Here is a 24,923-nt window from a genome sequence, read left to right on the forward strand (position 1 = left end):
AACTCAAAGTATGGGAGCAGTGAGAGGATCTAGGATGTTATGTGGGATTTAAGAGGATGTATCAAGAGCTAAACATAACAATAGTATCTACATATCCCCCTCCCAGGTCAGAAGCTAGGAGACCAAGATATGTGTGGGCGAAGGGAGGGCAGAAGAACATATGTAAGCAAGAGTACAGAAAATCTGTAAGAATATGAATTATTTGACACTTATAAATGTTAGGAAATTGAATCACAGAGCAATGAAAATGGCTTCATGTATCATTCTCCAAAATACAACAGGTGGTTAAGAATTAATAAGGTATTCATTCATTTAGAATATGCCTTCATGGAGAAGGATTTTACAACAGCCCCAATAACCTTTCAGGATCATGAACAAACAATTATAAAGGTTGGGGAAAGAGAGGAAACACAAGAACCTGAAAACTTCCCACATATTCATTCACAAATAATTTTGAGACAAGGTAAAGAAGACATTTCTGGAAAACCTAGGTAATATATCAGCGGTAAGAGCCATATGATGCAGTGCTCTTAAAGAGAAATGTAAGACGGCTGTGTATGGTTATATACACAGAAGGGGGGATGGACAGGTTAAGGGAAATGTATGGAGAAGTAAACATGCTGCAGCTTAGAGTCTAGTGGCTTATTCTCGATGAAAGGAATTAGCTAAAGAAGGAGGTTCAGGAATATGTAGACAACAGGTTGTGAATGCAAAAGACAGAAACAAAAAAGTTACAGTTTGCAAAACACACTATTATCATTAGTTAGACTGTGGCATCAGAAGGTGGTAAATGCCACTTTTAAGGTTTGAAATGAGGAGACAGCAGAGAATTAGAGTGTGACAGCATGAATTTTATAAGTATTTAGGAAACATCAAGAACTGTACGGAGCAGATGAAAAGCAGGAGGGAAAGGGATGCTTAAATGTGAGGATACTTACAGCAGTTGACAATGCTGCAACTAAATGCATAATGAGACAAAAATACAGTTCCAATAAGAATGCAGGAGTTGGAGGAGGCAGCTGGGAGGCAAGTGGATGAGAAGTCACCATTAAGGTTTGGAAAATGAGGGAGGAAAAGATATGGTTACATTTAATAAACAAGTTCCTGGAAACATATAAAATCCTGATTCCTGAACAGGAATGGCAATGACAACAGTAACACTAAAGGAAGGGCAGAATCAACTTCTTCTATCTCCATACCGCCAATATCACTCCTGGACCACTACTACCAGCTAATTATGACCAATGTTCACCTGTGCACTGTCTAGGGTGGTATCAGATACATTTAGATCAGTGTGGGAGGAGGACATCAGGCAACCTTCTTAGTAACAATCATTAAAGTAAAAGATGCCCAAAGGCCAAGGAACCCATTAACTACAGCTTGCCTGGATGCTCAAAATGAATTTCATAGTTTCATCTGGAGGCATCTGCTTGTAGTAGTAGAAAAAATGTAGTTACCCCACAGATTTGTTTTGTTATTAATGGAAATCAACCCAGGATCTAAGACGTATGGACGATGTTCGAAAGGATGTCAGAGTTTATGTTTTAAAAATATAAGGAAGTACTACCAGGCTGATAATAAAATACTTACTTCATTAAAACAATACATATAGCAGCATCATAAGTACTTTCGGGTGAGACCCTTCATCAGATGATAAAATTAAAAACACACAGCTTATCTTAAATAAAACATTACATCCAATCAAAATCAGTAATTTACCCTCCTTTTTTCCAAAGCTGGTTTTAAAGGCACAACATCATTTAATCCTGGGGCTTTATCAGCTCCCAGTCTAAGAATCCATTGCATTTCCCTGTATTCAGTTTCATTCCTTATATCTCCCATCCTTTGATATAACCATAAAAACAAAGGCATGGTTCTCATGCAAAGCAATATGTTTATACAAAGCATTTTGTTATTTGCCTGGCCTTATGTTGGACAAAAGTATAAAAATCTTATCTTTAAACTTGCAATTAGTTTTGCCCACATAATATGCTGTACATGACTGACAGCTGGCGATATAAACAACAGTGCATGTATTACAATCAGCATATGTGTTCATAAAATAACTTTTATTAGTTCTAGGATGTAGAAAACAATTATCCTGCTTAATATATCTACAAACCTGGTAGTACTACCTTATATTTTTATTTCTACTATTGTTTGGAGTTTTGGAGGTACTTTTGGTGAAGGAGGACTGTCATTTATTTTTGAAAGAGTTTATGTTTTCACAAAGGGAGACCGGAAATTAAGCTGTTAATCAATGTACAGCTATCTGTGAAGTCGAACAGGGTTATAATTTTGATAATAATAGATCTAAGACCTATGTGAAGATGTCAGAAAGGATATCAGATGAAAGATGGTTTGCTAGGGGAAATAGACAAGAGTTGCCCCTTGACTACTTTGTTAGTAGTATTAAACCTTTAGCCTCTGTCACTAGTACTCATGCACTCTATGACACAGGAGATACAAATGGGAAGAATACAGGTAAAAACTGCCCTCTTTCTGGGTGACATGCTGTTAATACCGGGAGACCCTGAGGGGCCATCTCAGTGCTTTCTAATATGTTAAAAGAGTTTGGAAACATTTCAGAATATAAACTTAATTTAAATAAAATGAGAATGGTGCAACTTAATTTTATCCTAACAAAATAAATGATTAATTAATACCCTACGTTGGGGAGGTACTGAAGGCTAAAATACCAGAGGTCATGGCTGGCATCTACTATGGAAGACTTCTTGAGACTACCTTATAAGGCAGAGTTTAGCAAGATAATGAACAGGTTACAAAAATGGAAATTTTTAGTACTAGAATTAGAGCAGAGGGGTACAAGTGATGCAGGATCTTCTTTCACATGTAGAGTATCTGGGGCAGACATTTTGGAATCCACACAGCAAAGGGCAGATGGCCACATTAAAACAAATGGATAACTGATTGACTTGGAATAGGGAAAAACAAGAGCGGTATGGGAAAAGCTTATACTACCAAGAGAAAAGAGTGGGTTGGGGGTACTGGACATTCCCTAATATATGAAAGCAATGCAGCTCACTTACTACACTAGACATCAAGTGCACACATAATAAGCTACATTGTAAAGAGATATTTAAAGAAAATATGTTTATTTTCCTGGAGAAAGAGACCTATTAGTAATATTTTGGAGATCAAAACAAGAAAGGGTGGATCAGACATTAATGGGGACACTTAGGTAAGAAATGTATAAAATACTTCTATGAAATTTAAACAATGGTGTTAGGAGAAATTGCCAAATTGGGGGGGTCGGGTCACAGACGAATAACTCTTTCTTCCATCTTCATAGAGGCTAATTTTGGAGCTGGAATGTAAAAAGCCGGGATTCTCAATTTTTTGGAGCAGATTTCTAAGAATGGTATGTGTGTTCCTTGGCTGAAGCACAAACATATGTTCAAGTCCCACAAAAGATGCAGTTAGATTACTATGCCTTGATTCAGACGACACAAAAACTAAATGGAAAAAGATTATCCAAGAACTGTGTCTGGACTTGATAAAGGGGCTACAGAAAAAAAGACAGCAGAGAGATAAGAATCCTGTGATGATACCCAGAGTGTATAAAGTGTTGCAGATTATGAAATATATACCTGCTTTAAGAGTTAATGCAGGATGGAAAATGTTACTGGGCAAAACATAAAGCCAGGAAAGTTTGGAGCAGGCAAGCATCACAATTACACGAGCTACAAAATACAGGAAATTCTTAGTATTTGCCTGTTAATGCCAACATAAATATTTGGACATACCAGAGAGGTTGGACAAGATCTTTTCAACCTTTCACTGATACATTAGAGGTGTCAGAGGGACTTGACTGGGAGCACACATGTTTGGCTGTATGAGGAACTGTGGAATTTTAGAAAGGAAATGCAAGGGTTGTTAAAATATCTGATTGGACAGGACATTGTACTAAGTGCCAGACATTTTTTTTTCTTGGGGGTAGGGGAATAAAGGAATTGTTTAATGCATGCTACCTGCTTATTGTGGGCAAGTTAGGAAAAAATATTACAAGACAACAAACATTCTTAGATGTGCATCAATTTAAGAAATGAATACAGTTGATGAATCAGCTGAGGAGAGAGAACAGTACAGGGAAGCAGCCAGAAAGTTATCAGTACAGGGTTACCATGTTTGCAGCAATTACAGAGTGGACTGTGAATAGCTGAGTAGGAGTGGGTAGCTTTCAGTAACTAAAGTATTTGGTCATGGTAACTATTACGATTGTGCTATGAAAATATGGAATGGGAAAAAGTAAACTGAGAACCATTCCATCTCTGACTAGTGATGAGGGGATATAAAGGAACTGGTAGCTGTGCCCTGTAAACACATTAATGAATGTATATGTATGGGTGTAAAATATGTACCAAAACAAGTTGCTTGAATAACTGAGATTTTGATTGGTAAATCTGATATGTATACAGCTGAATGCTCAATAGAGTTTTGGATTAAATCCTCCCAGCCATAGAAAACAAAACACTGTGGTCACTGCCTCCTCAGGTTGAAAAAGGTATTCTCACCTCGTCTTTCTCATACCTACTGCCTAATTCACTGTGTACAAAGTACAGGTTTGGATTCAGAACTCTGAGGATGATGCCAGAGACTGAATGATTTTAGAAGCATCAGAAACCATCTGAGGCTACGAAAACTAATATAAGTAGATTTTTTTGCAGTTCTACTGTTTATTTTCATCCACTGTGAGGGTGTAGTACAATATTTAATTGTTTTTCTGCACATTTTTGAAAATTCAAACTGTTTTACTAACTGTTGTAGGGCTGCTGTTCTAAGCAATTACATGGTATCTAGTTGAATTTTTAAGCCAATTCCACGCTTCTGTTTGTTGTTCCCAACACTTGGGCTCCAAACCAGTCATTTTACATTAAGAGAGTCTAAGTCTGCAATCTTTTGGCAGGAGAGAGCCAATTTCATTAATTTGAGCTGGGAATTACTAGTACACAGCTCATTGTGTGCTTATCTAATTGGCCTTTGGGCTTAGGTAAAATTAAACTTTTTTTTTCTCGGTATTTAAGCCTCGTGCTTGTGTGAAGCTGCTCTTTGTGCAGTGGGGGTTTACAATGCCTTGCATATATACAAATGCTAAAAATCTAAATTTTCTTATAAAACTATGTGATGAAAGGAGCTACTGCCAGCACAGCTAGCTGGCATTTTGTAAATAATTTTATGTCATTTGTGAATACCAAATGATTTATACAGAAGTGTGACAAGGGGAGATACTGCCAGCACAGCTATCTGGAATTTTGTAAGTAATTATATGTCATTGGTGAATATCGAAATGATTTGTGCAAGATACTTGTGTTACAACTGTATTAGAACTGTATGTTATGTGCACATCACACTTCTTTGTACAGACGTGTCTGCTGAAAAGAGTTTGTAAAGTACTGAGCTTAAAGATGTATCCACATTGTGCCTTGCTGGAAGAGAACAAAAATGCACATACACTATTGTAACTGTTTAAATGTATATATTTTAACAGGGGAAACTGGAAAACAGGAGGTTAACTTGCAAAACTTCAGAAAAATAGCTGAAATTAAATTATTTTTATGGCCATGCCATAAAAAGATGTTATCTTTCAGTTTCAGTGCATCAAGAAGACACAATGTCTAAAACTAAGGAGCTTCTTCTGTATCATCTTGGAAGTGTTTTATTGTTTTATGACTTCCACCATTTGCCAAAGATCTGAGGAAAAGCCTTTGTCTATGTATTTTCACAGGTGGATGCTAAATACTGCTAGCCTTCAGCAGTGGGGTTTTCATCTGGGATAGAGTCAGGTGACAAGAAATTATGTCATTCTGCAAGCTATCCCAGCAGTAATATTTGAGATATTACTTTAAGAACTCTCTGAGACAGACATCATTCTGTAGTCTGTCTTGGACCTGACTAGAAGACCCATTCATCACACATTTGCCTTTCTCTGAGTAAGTTAGTCTAGGGAACAGTAAAATTATTTTAGATATAGTCAGAAATATAGCAAAGCTTAATTTAGATGTTTTTCTTTCTTTATTTGAGACTGTCCTGCAATGTGTTGTTTTACATATTTCCTGTAATTTGAACTCTCATGTCACTGTATTTGCTTGTTCTTTTATTATTTATTAGTAAATATATTTAAACATTTCATTGTGGCTGATCTGTCTAGAGATATTTAAGTTCTGAAAGTACTTGCATATTTATTTTGTGACACTGTGAGCCACTCCTAATAGCCTTGCTCTTGGCCAAACTACCATTTGTATGGATAGTAACATTACACAGTAAAATTGGACGCCCTTTGTTAAGGGCCTTAAAGTAGCTGATAAGTGGTTCTGGTGCCAGTGATAACTACCTTATAGTCTGGGCAGAAGGGGGCATAGCTAATAAACCTGTGCCAGCCTTTCCCAGTTGTGTGTGTGTGTGTGTGTGTGTGTGTGTGTGTGTGTGTGTGTGTGTGTGTAAAACAAATCTTCATTTTGTGTGTGTGTGTGTGTGTGTGTGTGTGTGTGTGTGTGTGTGTGTGTGTGTGTGTGTGTGTGTGTGTGTGAGAGCTACTTGGCAGGGACACGAAACACTGGTTGAACAGAGTGTTGGAGGCCTTGGCTTGGAACCCTGGCTAAGGACTCAATTCTATGGCTGTGCCAGTGAGGGGTATAACTGGGGATCGGGAGAAACCAGCCCTGGACTGACTGTGGTCTCTGTGTGCTCTTAAGGAAAATTGCACTTAATGCAGAGAGCTGCATCTGGAAATACTGTGTGTGTAGCTGTAATCTTCTCAGTGTACACCCCTCACTAGTGCCAGTGGTGAGGATTGAGGCTTCTTGATTACCAGTCTAGTGATGGGGTGTCACAAACTATCTCAAAGCTTTACCCCAGTCTGTGACACTCACCATCAACAAGTTTGCATTACTTCATCTTAGCACCCAGGACTATCACAGCGCAGTAGCTTGGGGTCTGGGCAGCATTGCAGATTAGGTTAGTTGACCTTACAGCAAGCAAACACCCCACCGCCCCATTCCATTTATATAGAGCCACCACTCTTATCCCTTGTAAGTATATCAAGATTGGCATCCATGGTTGGGCCTTTCATACCATCTGTTTGCAGCTTGTTGGACATCCTGAGGCAATGTAGCAATTGCCTCCTGTACACTAAAAACCCCTTAATTCTTAAACAGGCCAATACAGTACACTGGAGGATACACTCTCACATATAGACATAAAATGCAACAAACCGGTTGTCAGCGACTCACACACACCACTCACCGCACCCACTAAGGACCATTCACATAGACCTACATATGCAGAGGTGCTCACATGTAACCTACCCAAGTCTCAAAGACCTCTCAGGAACAGTCCTCAGGAACTCTGGATGCACACAAACAAGACATGTACCAGCACAATACATAAAGCCACATATCGTTGTGTCTCAACTACCAAGCCCATAAGGTGAAACAGTTCAAATCCCAACATTCTGGTCATAGGTGACGCCACTGTGTTACACACAGATGTCCCCCTTATGAGGCTGGATAAAGAGAGGGTTACATCAGGGGGCAGGATCCAGCAGATCACACAAGCACTCAGATCACTCACCCTTAAGTACCAGTATGACTCTGTCATAGTTCATGTGGGAGTGAATGACCTGAGATGCACCTCTCTGCACTATATGAAGAGATACATGACTGAACTCTCAGAATGTGTGTCACAGGCAGGTATGAGCCTAGCACTGAGCAGCAAGATGATGCCACAATACAGACAAAAAATGATAGAATTTAACAATTGGCTTAGCTACTGTGTCATTCTGAAGGGGTCTAATTTTTGTCAGCCTGGGAGGACATGTTCGACAGACCATGCTGCTTTGGTAGGGATGGTCTCTACCCATCACCTCTAAGCTTTCGGATAGTGGCTAAAATATTATCCACTTCTATTCTGCCTTTTGAGGCATTGCCAAACAGGCAGACCTTCCAAAATAAACAATTCTCAGGACAATCTAAAGGTGTTGCTGCTCAGTGCTAGCAGTCTCAACAGGAAACTGCACTCCCTTAAAGCCCTCCTCACTTTGGAGGATGCTGACACCTGTGCATTTACAGAAACATGGTACAAAACTACAGAAAGCACTCCAGCTGTGCATGGCTATAATGCTTATCATACATTCCATTCAACCACTGAATGTGAGAGAGTTAAAAATCTACATAAAGGATAATCTCACCTTAAGCTTGGTCAAACAATATGACATGCTAGAACTTCTCCATGTCCAACCATCTATGGGAAAAATCCATTACCAAATTCTTACTAGCTACAGATCCCCCTCCATGAACCAGGATACTCACACATCAGCTACCTGAATCATTCATCATCCAGCCCAATATCATACTCATGGGTGATTTTAATTACCCCTCCATTAACTGATAGGCATACATGACCACTAACATACAAGTTCAAGGATTCCTCAACTTTGTAAATTCAAATACCCTGGAGCAGCTGGTCTGCACTCCCAGCAGGGGAACAAATATCCTAGATGTGATACTCACAAACATGGGAGAGTGCTGCAAGCCCGATGTGTAAAGTCTTCACTGGTAAGATCGGCTCACACAGTGGTCTCCCTGGAAATCTTGGTAAAACTACACCCACCCCCACTAAACCCTAAGAACATTAAAACCTTTTCTAAGACAAACTATCTCCAATTAAGTGATGGCATAGCTAGAGTCTAAGCTCTCCCAAATCCAGAAAACAAAGTACCCTACCCAGAACAGTACACTAAAACCATGTATGACCATGTAAACAATTGCACAGAAACTAAACAATTGCATAGAAACAGCACCACTGAGCCGAAATAAGTCTAGGACAAACAGCAAAAACAAGCCACCCTGGTGGACCCCTGGTCTTAATTGATTGTACAATATCCTGTTGAAGAGTACGAGGGAATGTGCACAACATAACAATAAATCCCTTATTGGTTTAAACAAATGGATTAGGGAACTAGCAGTCTCTGAAAGCTGAATTTGAGGTAAAAATAGCCTCCAAAGCCAAGGATAACCATAAGGCATTTTTCAGTTATGTCTGCAAAGGGTAACACCCAACAATGTGTGGAATTAGTTATTGATAGCATCTCCCACACCCAAGCCGGCAGACACAGCCAATGTGCTTGTCATTAAATTTAGCTCAAGCTTCACTTCCTCATCATCCCCCAAGAAATATCCCCACCACTCCTGTACCAATTATCACGAAAGGGCAGGTAGCTGCAGTGCTCTCCAAAGCTAAAAACATGGCATCACTGGGGCCCAGTGATATACCAGGTTGCCTCTTAAATAATTTGAATAGTGATCTAGCAGGCCTAACAGGATTGCTATTTAACCACAGCATCCAGAAAAGCTTTGTTCTGATAGAGTGGAGAACAGCTACAGTCTTATCCCTGCATAAGTCTGGACCATCAAATGGAGCGTATTATTATGGATCTCATAAACGAGGACATAGGCAATCTCTAAGCACTTGACCCCACCCAGTTCGGATTCATCAAGGGCAGATCTTTCCTGTTGAAATTGGTTGACTTTTTTGAGACTGTCACCAAGGCACTGGATGAGGGAAAGTCAGTGCACACAGCTTACCTTGACTTGGCCAAAGCCTTTGACACAAGTCCCCCACTCAGACATCATCAAAAAGCTAACAAAACTTGGCTTAAATCCCTATTTCATTAGGTGGGTGGCCAACTGGCTCACTGATAGGACCCACATGGTCAAAATAGGTGTCACCACCTCCGACAGCAGACCTGTCATTAGTGGTGTCCCCCAGGGTTCTGTCCTGGGACCTCTATTATTTGATATCTACTTCTCTAGAGGTCCAGGCACATACAAAAGGCCTGTGGCTGACCAGGTTTGCAGACAACTGTAAGTTGGGTGCTGTCATTGACTCCCCAAATGATGTTAACATACTTCAAGAGGGTGTCACTGTAACAAATGACTGGTGCCGAAGTCATGTTAAATGCAAAAAAAAATATCATACCATTTGGCAAAAACACAGCCCCTACTGATTTCCACATTAATGGCAACTCCCTAAGCACACAACCTGTGGTGACAGACCTGGGTACACAAGTTGACAACGATCTCACATTTGACCATCATGTGGCAGCAGTCGTCAGAAAATACTTTTACCTAGTTCATCTCATAAGTAAAAGGATTGCATCCAGAAAAAAGGAGGTTATTACCTCTCAGTACTCCTCCCTCATTAGGCCAATAAATGAGTACAATGCCCCATTTGGTATGTACCTCTCCAAACACCTGCACCAACTGGAAACGCTACAGAAATACCTCACACCAAGAATTCATGGCCTCCAACACCTGTCATATGTGGACAGGCTGAAATCACTCTCTCTCTACTCTGTATCATACAGATTGCTCAGAGGTCATCTGTGTCTCGCCTACAAGGCAATCTCAGATCCAGCTCTACTAGATATGCTCCATATCTGTAAGTCTAACTCCTCGCGTAGTACCAGATCAAAAGGCTTAAATCTAATACGTGATATTAGCAAAACCTACAATGCTTGCCACTGCTCACACCACGATTCCAGTGGAAAATTCGATTCAAATAATCCAAGCCCAAGCCCAATTGTTCAAACGAAAAACAATGCTGAACGCCAATAAGCAAAAAATATTTATTAAGCCAAACAACTCTGTGTAGCTTTTCGTCGGCACTCTGCACCAACTTCCTCAGAACTTAAAAACTCGCGCCTATACAATGACATACTTTAATATGTTAGAACGAGAACATGTGATCAACACGCCCCCCAACTAGCAACTCTTAAAGGCACTTCGCTCTAAGAAAACTTAACTTTAAATGACAACATTCAAGATGCTTTTAAATTATGCTTTTAAATTATTTAGGTTCAATAAATTACAACTAACTCGCACAGACATAATTAGTTCAACAATACTAATATAGCCGACCAACAAATCAATATAAATTTATCTATGTATATGTTTACCGGCATTCAAAAACATTGTTAATAGAAATTAAAAAAATTAAACAAATTAAAGAATTGAAAAGACTACCATATTAATCATGTCAGAAATAATAAAACCACATTAAAACCACGCCTTCATTTAAATGAAATCACAACTAAATTAGTGAGCTACCTCATTTTTAGGTTCTGGAAAGAAGACGGAGAGGCGGACAGTTTGGGTTAAAGGAAACCTGGATACCACTTCAGGCATAAAAGAAGTATTCATTCTCCAGGAAACCCTAACCTTCTGAAAAATAAGATAAGGTTGACCCACCATAACAGCTTGCAAATCAGATACTCTTCATGCAGAGGACAGAGGAATATGTACGACTGTTTTCCATGTCAAGAACCTCAAGCCAGCCTGATGAGCTGGTTCAAATGTAGCAGGAGTCCATTTTTCTAAGACACAGTGCAAATCTCAAGGTGGAGTCTATGAGAATTCTTGTTCAACATTTTTATATTTTTTCCACTGAAAGAGTGGGGATTCATGGGCAGACATGTTGAAATGGCCAAGAAATGAACACTGATCGATGAGTAAGACAGCTTTGCACTTTCGCTTCCTAGGGACTTCTTCAATGGGTTGCTCTGGAGATGTATCAGAAGAAACAGAAATACTCTGCTGGGTAGCCCAGAGACTTTGGGTTGGCTGTCCCTGTGGAGTAGAATGAAGCTCAAGGCACAGAGAGACACACAGGATATAGCAGGAAGATCCGAGAGGGGGGTGACCATCCTCCCTGCAGAGGCAGAGAAAGCTCTCTCCACCAACTCAAATGCAGAGATCTCTGGGGAGGAGACCAAAGGAGCTGAGAAGCCATGCTTCTGAACTGTCTGCTCCCTCTGACCCGAAGGCAGTGCACCTGAGGCAGAGGTCGAAGCCAAGCTATCCAAAGCTGAAGCTCTGAGGGGTAGAGATGGCTCCAACAAATGGAGCTTTTCTCCCCTGGCCTCCGCTGAAAATGGACCTACGTCCAGTCGGACACTCCCGGTCAACAAATGTAAATAAATAAATAAATAAAATAATGGAAGATATGACGATCTTCGGATCAGAGACAGTCCCAGTAAACTCGGATCTAAGGGTTCCAAAGCCACAGGTCACATCAGAGAAGGAGTAGTAATAGGTGGCGTATAGCTGGTAAGAGCTTCCGGACCTGAAGGGGTAGGAGCTGGAAAAACTCCCATCTGGATCTGTGCCAAGAGAAAACGTCCTCGTCATTCTATTCCCATCGGCTTTTGTCAGGCTCTTGGAAGAACGAAACAATGAGGAAACAGAGGGGGATCTGCGACACTGGTGTGTCTGCAAAAAGGTAAGGGAACTCTAGAAGGCACCAGCTCCATGGAGGATGTATACCTTGTACAGGGGACGGGTCTTCGGATCTGAGGCATCTGGATCCAAGAAAGCAGATCTGGTATCCGAAGCCGGCTTGTCAGAAGGTGAATGCTTCGGATCTGACTTCCTGGGTTTCTTATAATCTGGATCTGACATCAAATCTGAGGAAGGAGCTGAAGAGCCCAATGCTTCCAAAGGCCTTTATCTTAGCTTCTTGGTGTCGGATCTAGGGGGTTGAGCCCCAGATAATGCTTTGGAAAAGGTCAACAGAAGCAGACCTTTCAAGATCAATTTGTTTTTGTGGTCTACAACTGCTCTCAGGTTAAATGAACATCAAATAGAGCAATCCACTTTGAGATGGTCAGGGCCCAAACAATAAACACACTAATAGTGCGAGTCCAATAAAGGAAGTTTGTGACCATATTTTCCACTTTTTTTTAAACCCCAAAGGATTTTTTGACATGTTTGCAATCAGGAAAATTGAAAAGAAAAAAAAAACAGCCGGGGGGTGGGGGGGGTATACCAGCAATGGTAATCGGAGATACACTAGAAAGTGTAAAAAGGGACAGAGGAAAGCATACCAGCTATGGTAAACAAGAATTACATGGATGTAAGTATGGCGGTAACTAGCAATATAATTTTTGAAAGAAAGAAAGCTATATCAAACTTATCTGAAAGAATTCGCTTGAGAGCTCACAACCACTACGTCTTTTAGTGAAAGTGGCAAATGAGATCTGGGGATGTTAAGGATACAGTATTGTGGGTAAGGGGGGAGCTCAAAAGTTTCATGTGGCCACAAGCTGAAAATAACATCCGATTTGGTTTCAAGGGTCAGATCCAAACCCAGTGGTTGAGGAATGAAGGAAAATTGACATCAGATGCATACATTTTTCCCAAATCTATCAAAAGCCTTTCCATCCTAACATTCTGAGATATGTTCCATTATTTTGGGTGGGATATAAAATTAATGAAGATAAAACAAAGGCTATAGCTGTAAAATATGTACCCACACACAAATTTGTTCAGCAATACCCATATTTATAGGGACATGATAAAATGGAATACTTAGGAGTATGGATTAAAAAGGATTCTGCTATGGCAGCTAAAGATATGTTGGAAGAGACTAAACAAAACAAAGTACAAAAACTGAAAAACTTGACTATGGATAAGGAAAGCAAGATACAAGCAGTAAAAATATTTTTAGTCCTTTTAGTTTTATACACAGATCAGGCATATTTTTATCAACCTGAGGTTGTGGATAACAATTAATAATGAGTTGAAGGATTTTATCTGGGAAGGGAAGAGGGCAACAGTCAAGTGGGATAAGTAGATCCTTCCAAAAGAACAAGGATTAGGATTACCTGATTTGAAAGGATATTTTAAGAGGTATACACAGTTAAGGCTCATATACATAACACAAACAGAAGGTTACAATTAAAGTGGAAAGGGATGATGACAAAGTGGGGAAGGGGGATTCAAGAAATAAGGAGAGTGGGGTTTTGACTACAGATAACATCAGTCATACAGAATGTTATATTCATAAAGTGGCAGAATGTATACCAAGAACTAAGCCAACACGAGAATGGCGAAAGAAGAGTCTGCCAATAGAGATGGCTACAATTAGGAGTACAGAGGGGGCTGGACTTTACGGGGGGCAGCTGGCAAAGGAACCAAGGTATTGGGAGCAAATAACTAGGGAGGGAAAGGTAATAGAGTGGGAAGAGGCCAAGGATTTATTTGGACTGCAGGTTAGAGACTGCCTTCTTTATCAAGGACTGATATCAGAGTACAGGCAAAGAGAAATAAAAAGGGGGTCCTAAATGAAAGACCAGCACTGGTAGAGTTTTTAACAGAATCTAGAACAGAAGCTAATGATAAAAAAGGGATAATTAGTAAGACATGTAAAATATTGCGCAATAACTACAGGAATTACTAAGGTCATCAGAAAAGATTGAGAAGAGAGATTAAATAAGCAATTTACAAAAGAAACAATGGGAGGATATATGTATGGCTCCCAAATATGCAGCAAATTCTAGACGATTTAGATTTTTTCCAAAAATCAAGCAAAAGCAGGTTCCTGGATAAAGGTTCAGTGCCATGTACAAAACAACAAATACTAAAAAACAGAACCAGGAACCAAACCAACATGGCTACAAAATATACATTTACTGAACAAAGTAAGTGCTTTCACAACTTAACAATTGCTTCATCAGACTGGAGTCCGTCACAAAACATAATGTGGAAGGCTTCCTCCCAGAAGGGAACATATCTGTCATCAGTGTAATGGTGTTAGCTTAGCACTGATGCTCAAAGCCCACAAAGCAGAACTCTCCTCAGTGGCAGAAAAGCTCTAAAGGGCATCAGGCCCAAACCTAGCCTTTAGTCAGCTTAGTTTGAGATAATAGTTTGGGCATGTGAAAGGTGCCCTAAAGCCTCAGTTCGTTATGTCCTTGGCAGGACATAACCCATATGGCTTAGGCTACTGCTGCAGGGATTAGACAAAGTGCATCAACAAGTACTGCAAAGCCAGGGAGGTGTGCTGTCCCCTAATAATAAATCCTGGCCATGTCATCCAGGCTAGCCTCTTTGCGGTCCCTCAGTCAAAGGACTATGACTTGGTCTCCCAGTTCAATACACACTTCATTAACGCTAACTTCTCTCCTAACTCTCAATCTCCACTACCCCACAACTTTCCTCTAAACCAATACTCCACCATAAAAAACTACTTCTAAAACCGAAACCTTCTGCTGCAGCCTAAGATAACCTACCAAGAGAATAAATTAAAATGACAGCAAATGCTCTGGCCTACTCAGTTTTTATATTAATTAACCGATCCATTACAGAAATCTACATCACAAACCTACAGAAAAAATCTAATATCTTACCCTTACACACAGACCACACTTCACAGATCTTACCAGCTACAGACTAATAGGCATTCTATCTCCACTCCCAAAAGGCCATGGAAAATGCATTCAAACACTACATTTTAGCCAATCTGCTATGTCCACATTGCATAGTTTCCATCCTAATCATATTATTAAAGCACTCCTTAGCTTCATAACCAGTACACATCAAAATAGAATTGAGGGAAACCTAGTCTTCTGCAGTCTTTCATTACAAACTGAAGGCTTTTGACACTGTTTCACATGCAAAACTGCTCCAAAATTGTCCTCCTTAGGTCTAGACATGCACACACTCACTTGGTTTTAAAACTACTTTCCTACAGACAAAGAGCTGTTAAATGGCAAAATAACATCTACTCTTCCCTTCCCATAGCAGTGGAAGTCCTCCAGAGCACTATATACAAGGCCATCGTTTATTGAAACATATCTGTGAATGATCTCCACTCAGCAAGCAAACATGCAAAAATCATCCAATATATAGAAGACTACCTTCTGATCTTTACCACTTAAAAAACTGACACAATGCAACAACTAACCCAGGATTCTCTTACCTCTATTAAAACATGACTACCCGATTTCCAACCCCTCCCAAACACAATCCAGGCTCATTCTCCTCATCCCAAAACAACACTGTATCCAGACATCTTCCTCATTCTGACCCCCAAAACAGCATAATACTGAAATAGGAACCCACATAAGCAACTAGGCGTAACAACAGATGACAATTTGAAATTTTACTTCCATGTAAAAGATGTAATAAAAAAAATCATAAAAAATTGGCACCTTCTACAGGATAAAACCTTAGCTGATAATAGTAGAAAATACACTGCTTCAGCATTCCTCCTTCTAGTTCTCCTCTATGTAGCTTCCTAATCTGTCTAATCTTTGGGTAACCCAAACCAATCTCTTTGAGCAATGTTATAACAAGTAAAACATGTAGCCACATTTTCTAATGTGACATACAAGTCTCGCCATTGTGTAGCACTAAAGCAGCTACACTGGCCAGAACTCCTTCACTCACTATCTCAACTACTAACCAAACATAACCTTTTTAAACACCTTTATTGTATTACCAATTAAGACATAGGCAACCATACATTAACAGAAAATAAAACAAACTATATTAACATTGTTTTCATTTACAAACATTATCTATCACATATCTTTTCTTTGTAATAATCATCAGTCCAACATTACACTGCCTTCCCTTAATCTTCACTCCTCCTCCTCCTCCACATTATTCTGCATATATCATTCACACAATTTCCATTTATTCCTATGTAATTTGCTCCTTCCCTTTTCAAAGGATTCCACTTCCAGTTCTTTTATCTTTGTGAAAATATTTAGTATGTCAAATACAGCTGGGTTAGACTTTGACTCCCTTTTTCTAGTATTTTTTTTAGGCAGCCACCAGAATTAAATTTAACAAGACCTTACTAGGACCATGCAATTCAGATCCTGCGTCCCAGCTCAAAATAACTTCCTTAGTTACAGCCACTTGCTCACCCAATATTTCTGAGAATACTGTGTATGGATGTCTTACAGTCAATGCCAACTCATTTCACTCCCAGAACACATGTTCCCAGTTACCTCTTTCTTTCCCATTACACCTCCAACATTTGCTGTCTGAGAAAAAAAAATTTGGAGTCGGCTTGGGGTATTAAAAATGCCTAAGCAAACACTTCTAAGCAAAAATGGGAGCCACACATATATCCTCCCATGGTTCCCTTGTAATCTGCTTATCCAGTCACTCTTCTCAATCTTTTCTAACCTATGATTCTATTCTAGTCTCTGCCATGTTTTTACTTTGGCAAGCCCGCTGCTATGAAGCAAGAACATCCCACACACACTCAACTGCGTACCTCATCCTTAGATTGAAATCCTGGTTGACAAGTCAAGGGATGGCTGATGTTAAGTAAACACATTATCACTACATCATTCTTCCTGCTTACTACAAGTACTTTTAACCACCATTTCTTACATTTGCTATTGTTGTTGCAGTTTCATAGTCTTTAACTATATATATATATATATATATATATATATATATATATATGCTTACTAAGCTTATATTTTAGTGTGTATAATTACATCTTAAAAGTGTCTTTTCATGTATATTTTGTAAACCTTTTCTATAATTTTCAATAAATTTCGATTACTTTATAGTTACTGTGAAATATTTTATATGCCCTACTGATTATCCCCTTTTTAACAGCAGTTGCTACTCTAGATTCAACTAAAAACTCTACTAGAGAAACTCTTTCACTTAGGAATCCCTTATCTCTTTTTCTTTGCCTATACTCTAATATCAGTCCCTGGTAGGGAAGGCCGTCTCCCACCTGCAGTCCAAATAGCTTCTTGGCCTCATCCCATTCCATTACCTTTCCCTCTCTAGTTATGCACTCCCAATACCTTGGTTCCTTTGCCAATTTTCTCCGGTAAATTTCAGTTATCTCTTGCCTGTTCTCTGTACTCCTACTTGCAGTCATCCTGATCAGCTAACTGTCCTTTCTCAATTCTCATGTTGGTTTAGTTCTTAGAATACTTTGGTACTTTATGAATACAATATTCTATATGGCTTTTGTTATTCTCCTTAAAGATCTGCATCCAAAATCCCACTATTAGTTATTTCTTATATTCCTCCCCTGCTTCATCATCCCTTTCCACTTTGAATTATAACTTTCTGCTTGTGTTATGAACATCAGCTTTGTGTAGCTCTAAAATATCCCTTCAGATCAGTCCATTCTAAATGTCCTTGTCTTACTGGAAGGATCAAGTTATTCCACTTAACTCATGCCCTCTTCCCCTCCTAGATAAATTCATTCAACTCTTTATTAATTATTGACCCCAACGTCTTCTCTACTTGACCTGTATATAAAACTAAAGTGACTAAAACATTTTCAGTGCTTGTATCTTACTATCCATATCTGTAAACAAGAGCTTCCAGTTTCTCAGTTTTGTATTATCTTTTGTTTAGTCTCTTTTCACATATCCTACGCTGCCATAACAGAAGCCTTTTTAGTCCATACTCCTAAATACTTCATCTTAACGTGTCCCCATAAATATGGGTATTGCTGAGCTAATTCATTTGTGGGTACATAACTTACGGTTATAGCCTTTGTTTTATCTGCATAAATGTTATACCCTGAAAAGACGTTAAACTGTCTCAAAATGTTCAACAAAAATTAAATATCCTTTTCTAGATTTATAGAGTACAAAATAATAGTCTGCAAATAAACTCAACTTTTCTTGATTACCATATCAATTACATTGTTGAATTTCTGAGTCACTTCTTTTCTTGCCAATGGCTCTAAATATAAAGCAAATAACAAAGATGAAAGAGGACACCCCTGCCCAGTTCCTCTGTTCAGACACAACTTATCAGAGAGGAACCTCCCACTTTATTTCTTGCCTCTGATCCCTCACATATCCTCATAATTAACCTTATCATTGTATCAAAAAATGCAAATGCTTCCATTTCTCTACTCAAAATTTGAGCATACTCTGTAGAATGATTTCTCTGCATCAAGACCCACCAACAACAGTATATTTATTTTCATTTTGCTTCAATCTGGATCATCATTGTTCTATTAATGTTGTCAAATGTTTGCCTCCCCTCCACAAAACCACACTGATCCATATCTATCAATTTTGGCAACACGTTTGCCATTCTTTTACCTAGTATAAACGTAAACACTTTGTAATCATGGTTTAAAATTTAAATGGGTCTATATGAAGCCAGGACTGATAGGTCTTTACTGTCTCCAGGTAATACAGCATCCACAGGTGTCTTCCAAGCTGTTGTTGCTTCCCCTCCTTTTAAAATACATTAAACAAAACTTTCCAGATGGTTATCACTTTCTTATCTCTTAACTTCCAGACTTCTACAGGAATGCCATCTGGTCCTGGAGACTTTCCTTCAGATTGATTATATATCACCATTTTTATCTCATCTCCTCCTAAATATTAATAGTTGATCCTCATCTACATCTAACCTTAGTATATTTAAGTCTTCCATAAATGTTTCCATTTGAACTCGCTCTTGATTTCTACATTTCTCTGCTTTATACAAACTTTCATAAAATTTCTACATACCTAATATACATCTACAGGATCTCTGGTTATTGTATTTATTTGTTGCTGTTATAGGCTACCTAGGTTTAATGACAACTCTTTCTACTTTCTGTTACCTAATTCATCGTGATAAAAATTTTTGTGCTCTGGAGTGATCATCAAAAAACAACTGCTTAATATATTATTCAGATACTCATTTTCTCCGTAGCAATTTGCAGTTGAGCCTCTTCTTGTTCTGTGAGATTTCCCTTATTCTGCACTACATTAACCTCTGTCAGCCCCTCTAAATAATTTTATTACTGCTTAAACATATTTTTTTCTTTTGTTTCTACCCTATTTTTAAACTCCATTTTCATTTTATCCTATTCCTTAGCTACAACTCTTTCCTAATAACTCTTAGACAGTTTCCACTACCCATTACTTAAATTCCTCTCTTTTTTAACAGATAGGTGGGAAAATGCATGTGCCTCACTTTTACTTCATTACCCTGCATTTGTATCTTAATTTTTATTGGCACATGATCTGAAATAGTTACTGGATGTGTGTTGATGCTTTCAATTAACTGCATATGTCCCTGTAGAATATAATTTCTATCTAATCTAGCGCAGTTACTGTACCTTGGGGAATAATATGTAAATTCTCTCAGAGTTCCTACTACTGAATTCACATTTTCCATACTAAATATGTTTATAAATGTCTTCAGAAATCTATCCTCTGTTGTTATATTTTCCCTTCTAGGTCCCCCCGAAATACATAAATTTTGCAAACTAATTCCAGTCCCCACCTATAACTAATAGTCCTGGCTGGAAGTTGATTATTTCTCCAAAAAACGTATGCTCCATAATATGAGTTTATGGTGGAATATAAATACATTCTAGTGTAATCCTTCTCCCTTGCCAGTAGCCCTTTACTACCATAAGTCTACTGTCATCTCTTCTCCTCTTCTATCACAATTGGAGCTCATCTAGCAATTCATATAATTACTCCCATTTTTCTTTGTCCTTGATATTCTGCTGAATATCCATCCTGAAATCCTTTCTTTATCAAATTCACATGCACATTTCTTTCCTGCAGCAGTGCTACTTGCACTATGTATTTCTTAATATAATTTAATAATCTTCCTTTTTGTCTACACCTGTAAGGCCTTTTATGTTTCAAAATAATATGGACAGAATAGCCATTATGATAAGAAGGTACTGTTCCTATTATTACACATGATAGCTTAAGTGTATTTTCTAACTTCTTTTGTGCTGCATGCACACACTAACGTTTGGCAGAATGATCTTTTATAGTTGTCTCTTGTCACCTCCATTTGAACCTATGTCACATTTTTTAAAACATTTTCTTTTAATGAAAACCGCTAGACAAAACATTAAATACATTTTCAGAACACCCCATAACATATTTACTTAGAACAAATGCACAAAACTACTTATATATTCAAAACTGAATTGGAACTATCACATTTCTATTAAATGCATTGATGTATTAAGGGTGCTAGAGAAGCTGCTAGCTCTTATACACTTCCAATAATTTCAAACTATTTTTAATGAGCTGCATGTCATTATACCTTTAAATGTTTGCATTTCCCTAAGCAAACAATCCTCAGAACTCTTAAGATTAATTGCTTGCAACTGCAGGCATCTCATTTCCATGGAAACAAAATTACTTCAGCTGTAGACTTCTTAACCCACTGAACATTTGCTAAAGAAAAAAAAACTAATTTCATTACATATGAAATAAACCTAAAGCACTTCTCATCGTATTCATTTTTTCTTATTTTTCAAACCTACTTGCTTATAGAAAATGCTTGGTTTTAGATTAAGGCAAGGGCATGAATCAGGCATTCACCTATGCAAAATTAAGAGAAAACATTTCAACTCTACATATATTATCGGTGAACTTTTACACTTTATCCCCCCACCCCCAACAACCCAAAACTACAGCATATTAATTTTAACTTACTTTTGTTAAGCTTTTCTTTTTACACTGTAATGCTTATATTTCTTAAACCTAATAAAGTACTTATCTACTTTATTATCTTTGTAGTACATGGGGCATAATCATCATGCCCCAATATTTGGAAAAAGACAAACCAGCTAAGTGCCACAGTGGCACATGAATTGACCTTAACAATTGTTAAGCATCCCCTGCTAAAGTTGATAAGGTCAGGTCCTGCACTCAGCAGTAAAATCTGCCAATACTAACTAGCAACTGATAGTGGCAAAACAAAACATTTGTTTCTGCTTGCAGTCTGTACCCTTAACATGCCCCTAATGTCCTGTAAACAAAACTTAGTTACTAGAATAACAGGATGTGTTCACCTCCATAATCTGAAGAATATGAACTCTGAAACTCAAATGTATTTCATTTAGTGACTTCAATCCTCAGGGGTTTAAAAAAAAAAGATTTTGAGAGGAAAAGACCAAAAATATGAAGGAATAATCTGGATGTTGTATGAAAATCTAGACAGTAAAGGGAAGTGAGTGTAAATGTTACAGAGTCCATTACACTGCCTTTCTGACAGCATCCTCCAAGTATTTTTTTGGTTTTGAAAGCCAGCAAAACACTGAGCCATTTTTGTCAGTGTAGCTAACAGTACATGGAGCAGATAAATCTCCATGCACTCCAAAGAATTATGATTGTCTCATCGATTATAACCCTGTATTATGTGTTCTCAATAAGGATGCCAAGATTTAGCACTTGAGGTTTGCTCACGAGGTGAATTTCTTGGCTTCCATGTCTCAATACATGGCTTATGATTGGCGGCCAAATGATAATCCTCTAAATCATATACAACAATCACTGAAAAGACTCTCCCACACATTTAAAATACCCCTAACTACATACTACAAAAAATCTGCTTTACTACACAACATGCAGTTTATATCATGAAATATTCTATACAACTATTATTAAGAACAAAATTTTTTACTTAGTAACTTTTTTCCCCTTTTAGTGTCCTATACATTAATGACAAGGTCTGCAAGGTCAATGGTCTGCAAGGCTATGGAGCGCATAATCATGGAACTCATTAACAGAGACATTGGGAACCTCCAAACATTGGACCCTACCCAGTTCGGCTTTAAGGGTAGATCATGCCTCCTGAACCTGGTGGACTTCTTTGAGACAGTTACCAAGGCTACAGACGAGGGAAAGGTGGTACACACAGCCTACCTAGACCTCGCAAAGGCCTTCAACACCATTCTCCATTTGGTATTACAGACAAGCTCACCAGCCTGAACATAAACCCCTACGTCACAAGATGGGTTGCCAACTGGCTCAAGGACAGAACCCACATGGTGAGAGTTGCGGGAGCTAGGTCCGACTCTAAACCGATTACAAGTGGCATTTCCCAGGGCTCAGTCCTAGGACCCCTCCTGTTCAGCATATACTTCTCAGAGGTACAGGCAAGCACAGGAGGACTATGGCTGACCAAGTCTGCAGATGATTGCAAACTAGGGGCTATAATTGACTCTCTGCCTGACACAGACATCCTCCAAAAGGGTCTCACTGGGACGGATACCTGGTGTCAAAATCATGGCCTCAAGCTAAATGCCAGAAAGTGCATAGTCATCCCCTTTGGAAAAAACAAAGTACCCACAAACTACCACATAGGTGGTAGTCCCCTAAATACGGAAGACGTAATAAGGGATCTGGGGACCCAAGTAGATAGTAATCTCTCCTTTGATAATCACCTTGCCAAAGTGGTTAGAAAATCATTCTATGTGGCCCACCTAATCGCAAAAGGGTTTGCATCCAGATCAAAAGAGGTCATTGTGCCCCTCTACTCATCACTCATGACCCATCATAGAGTACAACACCCCATTTGGGATGTACCTTGCAAGACACCTGCAACAGCTGGAAAGACCACAGAAGTACCTCACCAAGAGGATCACTGGCCTCAAACAGATGCCCTACGCAGCTTGACTGAAGAAACTCCAGCTGTACTCAGTTGCACACCACCTACTCAGAGGTGATCTCTGCCTGACATACAAGGCCATGTGCAACCTAGAATTGATGGACATGCTTCACCTAAAGAAAACCATATTCCCTCGAGCCACACGCTCTAGGGATCTAAACCTCACCACAACAATAAATAGGATGTACTGGAGAGATAGATTCCTGTCCCAGAGACTTCCTATGCTTTGGAACAAGATTCCAATCTACATTAGGCAGAGCTCCTCACTAACACTCTTCAAGAGAAACCTTGACGAGTGGATGGGAAACAGAATGTTTACCTCGGGGATCACTTCCGAGGCTCTGCTGGACAGAGCCACAGGGAACTAATCTAAAGGGGCAGCAAAAGCCAACACATTCTGGCTAGGTTTATAAATGCCTTCGGGCAGGTAGCCTAGTACCTACCTATGAACCTATAAGTGGGGTATGTGCTTTTCAGTTCACCGACAAGTTTAACAAAGTCAGCAAAAGTCCAGTCTTTCTCAGCCACTTTTTTCTTGCAGAGCCACATTTCACAAATGTGACTGATGCTTTATAATCTCACATTTATTCACAATTTTCCGGTTTTCTGGTCTTCCTCCTGTTCATCTCCATCCCCCACACTAGACTGATTCAAGTCCAGGGTACTTCCAGTCAACTCCAGTGCTTCTTTTCTGTCTTTGAAGTATTTTCCTTTGGAACATCAGAAAAAGTTTTCACTGTCAAAGTCTCTCTGTCAGCTTTACTGGCAGAAGAATGAAAGGCAGAGTCCCTTTCTGTTTGATGGCTCAATTTTTGTTGGATAAAGTTATAGTTATGTACTCACCATAACTCTGCATTTGTGCCATCTGTATTCATTCCTTCTCAACTGATGGGTCTCTGAGCAAACACTGGATTGGTCCTCAGCCACTATGATAGAGTTTAGGCTCCAGAGCTCAAGCTCCTCTCCTTAATCTGAATCCCAATCTTCTCCTTAGTTACCTCAGATTGAGTTTGCCCTTTACTCAGTTAATCACAATATGATAAAGTAATAACAGCCACTAACAATCTGAGACAAAAACACATGTATTAATAAGAGTGAAAAAGGCGAAGCAGCAGAGAAAGAGAATCCTGGATCCTACAAAGCAAGACCATTAAGGAATATCCCTCAGGGCATACTGAGAGACAATCAAAAGGAAGGGGGATTGGAGGGTGGGAAGATGAGGAAGGACAAAAACAGAATACAGATGCGCAGTTATGATGAGTACATAAATATAATATCCAATGTTGTATTTTTCTTCCATTCCTCAACTGAGGGGACAGAATCCTCAGCTAGAGTACTATTGGGTGGTCCTCAAGGAAGGATACTCCAGAGTACAGTGGAGTCAAAAACTGTCCTACTCCTACACAACATGTATAACTCGTAATGAGCTAAAAAGTTATGAGCACTGACCATGTAGCAGCTGCACAGATGTCATCTATGGATGCTCTGGACCAAAAAGCAGATAGTGTGGCCACAGCTCTAGTAGAGGGAGTTTTAGGATGTTGGGATAATGGCAGTCCTTTACTCTTGTAAACAAAGACAAATGGGTTAGCCATCTGGCTAAGGTTACTTTTGACACTGCCTTGCCCAATTTAGCATTGGAAAAGGAAACAAACAGTTGTTAAGATTTTCTTTGGTCTTTAGTTCTATGAATGTAAAATC

The 24,923-nt window shown here is 39.0% G+C and overlaps 1 protein-coding gene across 1 annotated transcript in view; it reads right to left on the reverse strand.

Moving 5' to 3' along the window:
• The window catches only part of MGAT4A (alpha-1,3-mannosyl-glycoprotein 4-beta-N-acetylglucosaminyltransferase A), a 2,332,896-nt gene that overhangs the window by 311,664 nt on the left and 1,996,309 nt on the right, over positions 1–24,923 (reverse strand). The gene's annotated exons all lie outside the window — the stretch shown is intronic.

The sequence above is a fragment of the Protopterus annectens genome, chromosome 5.part0 (assembly GCF_019279795.1).
Source record: "Protopterus annectens isolate FY-2018-M chromosome 5.part0, PAN1.0, whole genome shotgun sequence".
Taxonomy (NCBI): domain Eukaryota; kingdom Metazoa; phylum Chordata; order Ceratodontiformes; family Protopteridae; genus Protopterus; species Protopterus annectens.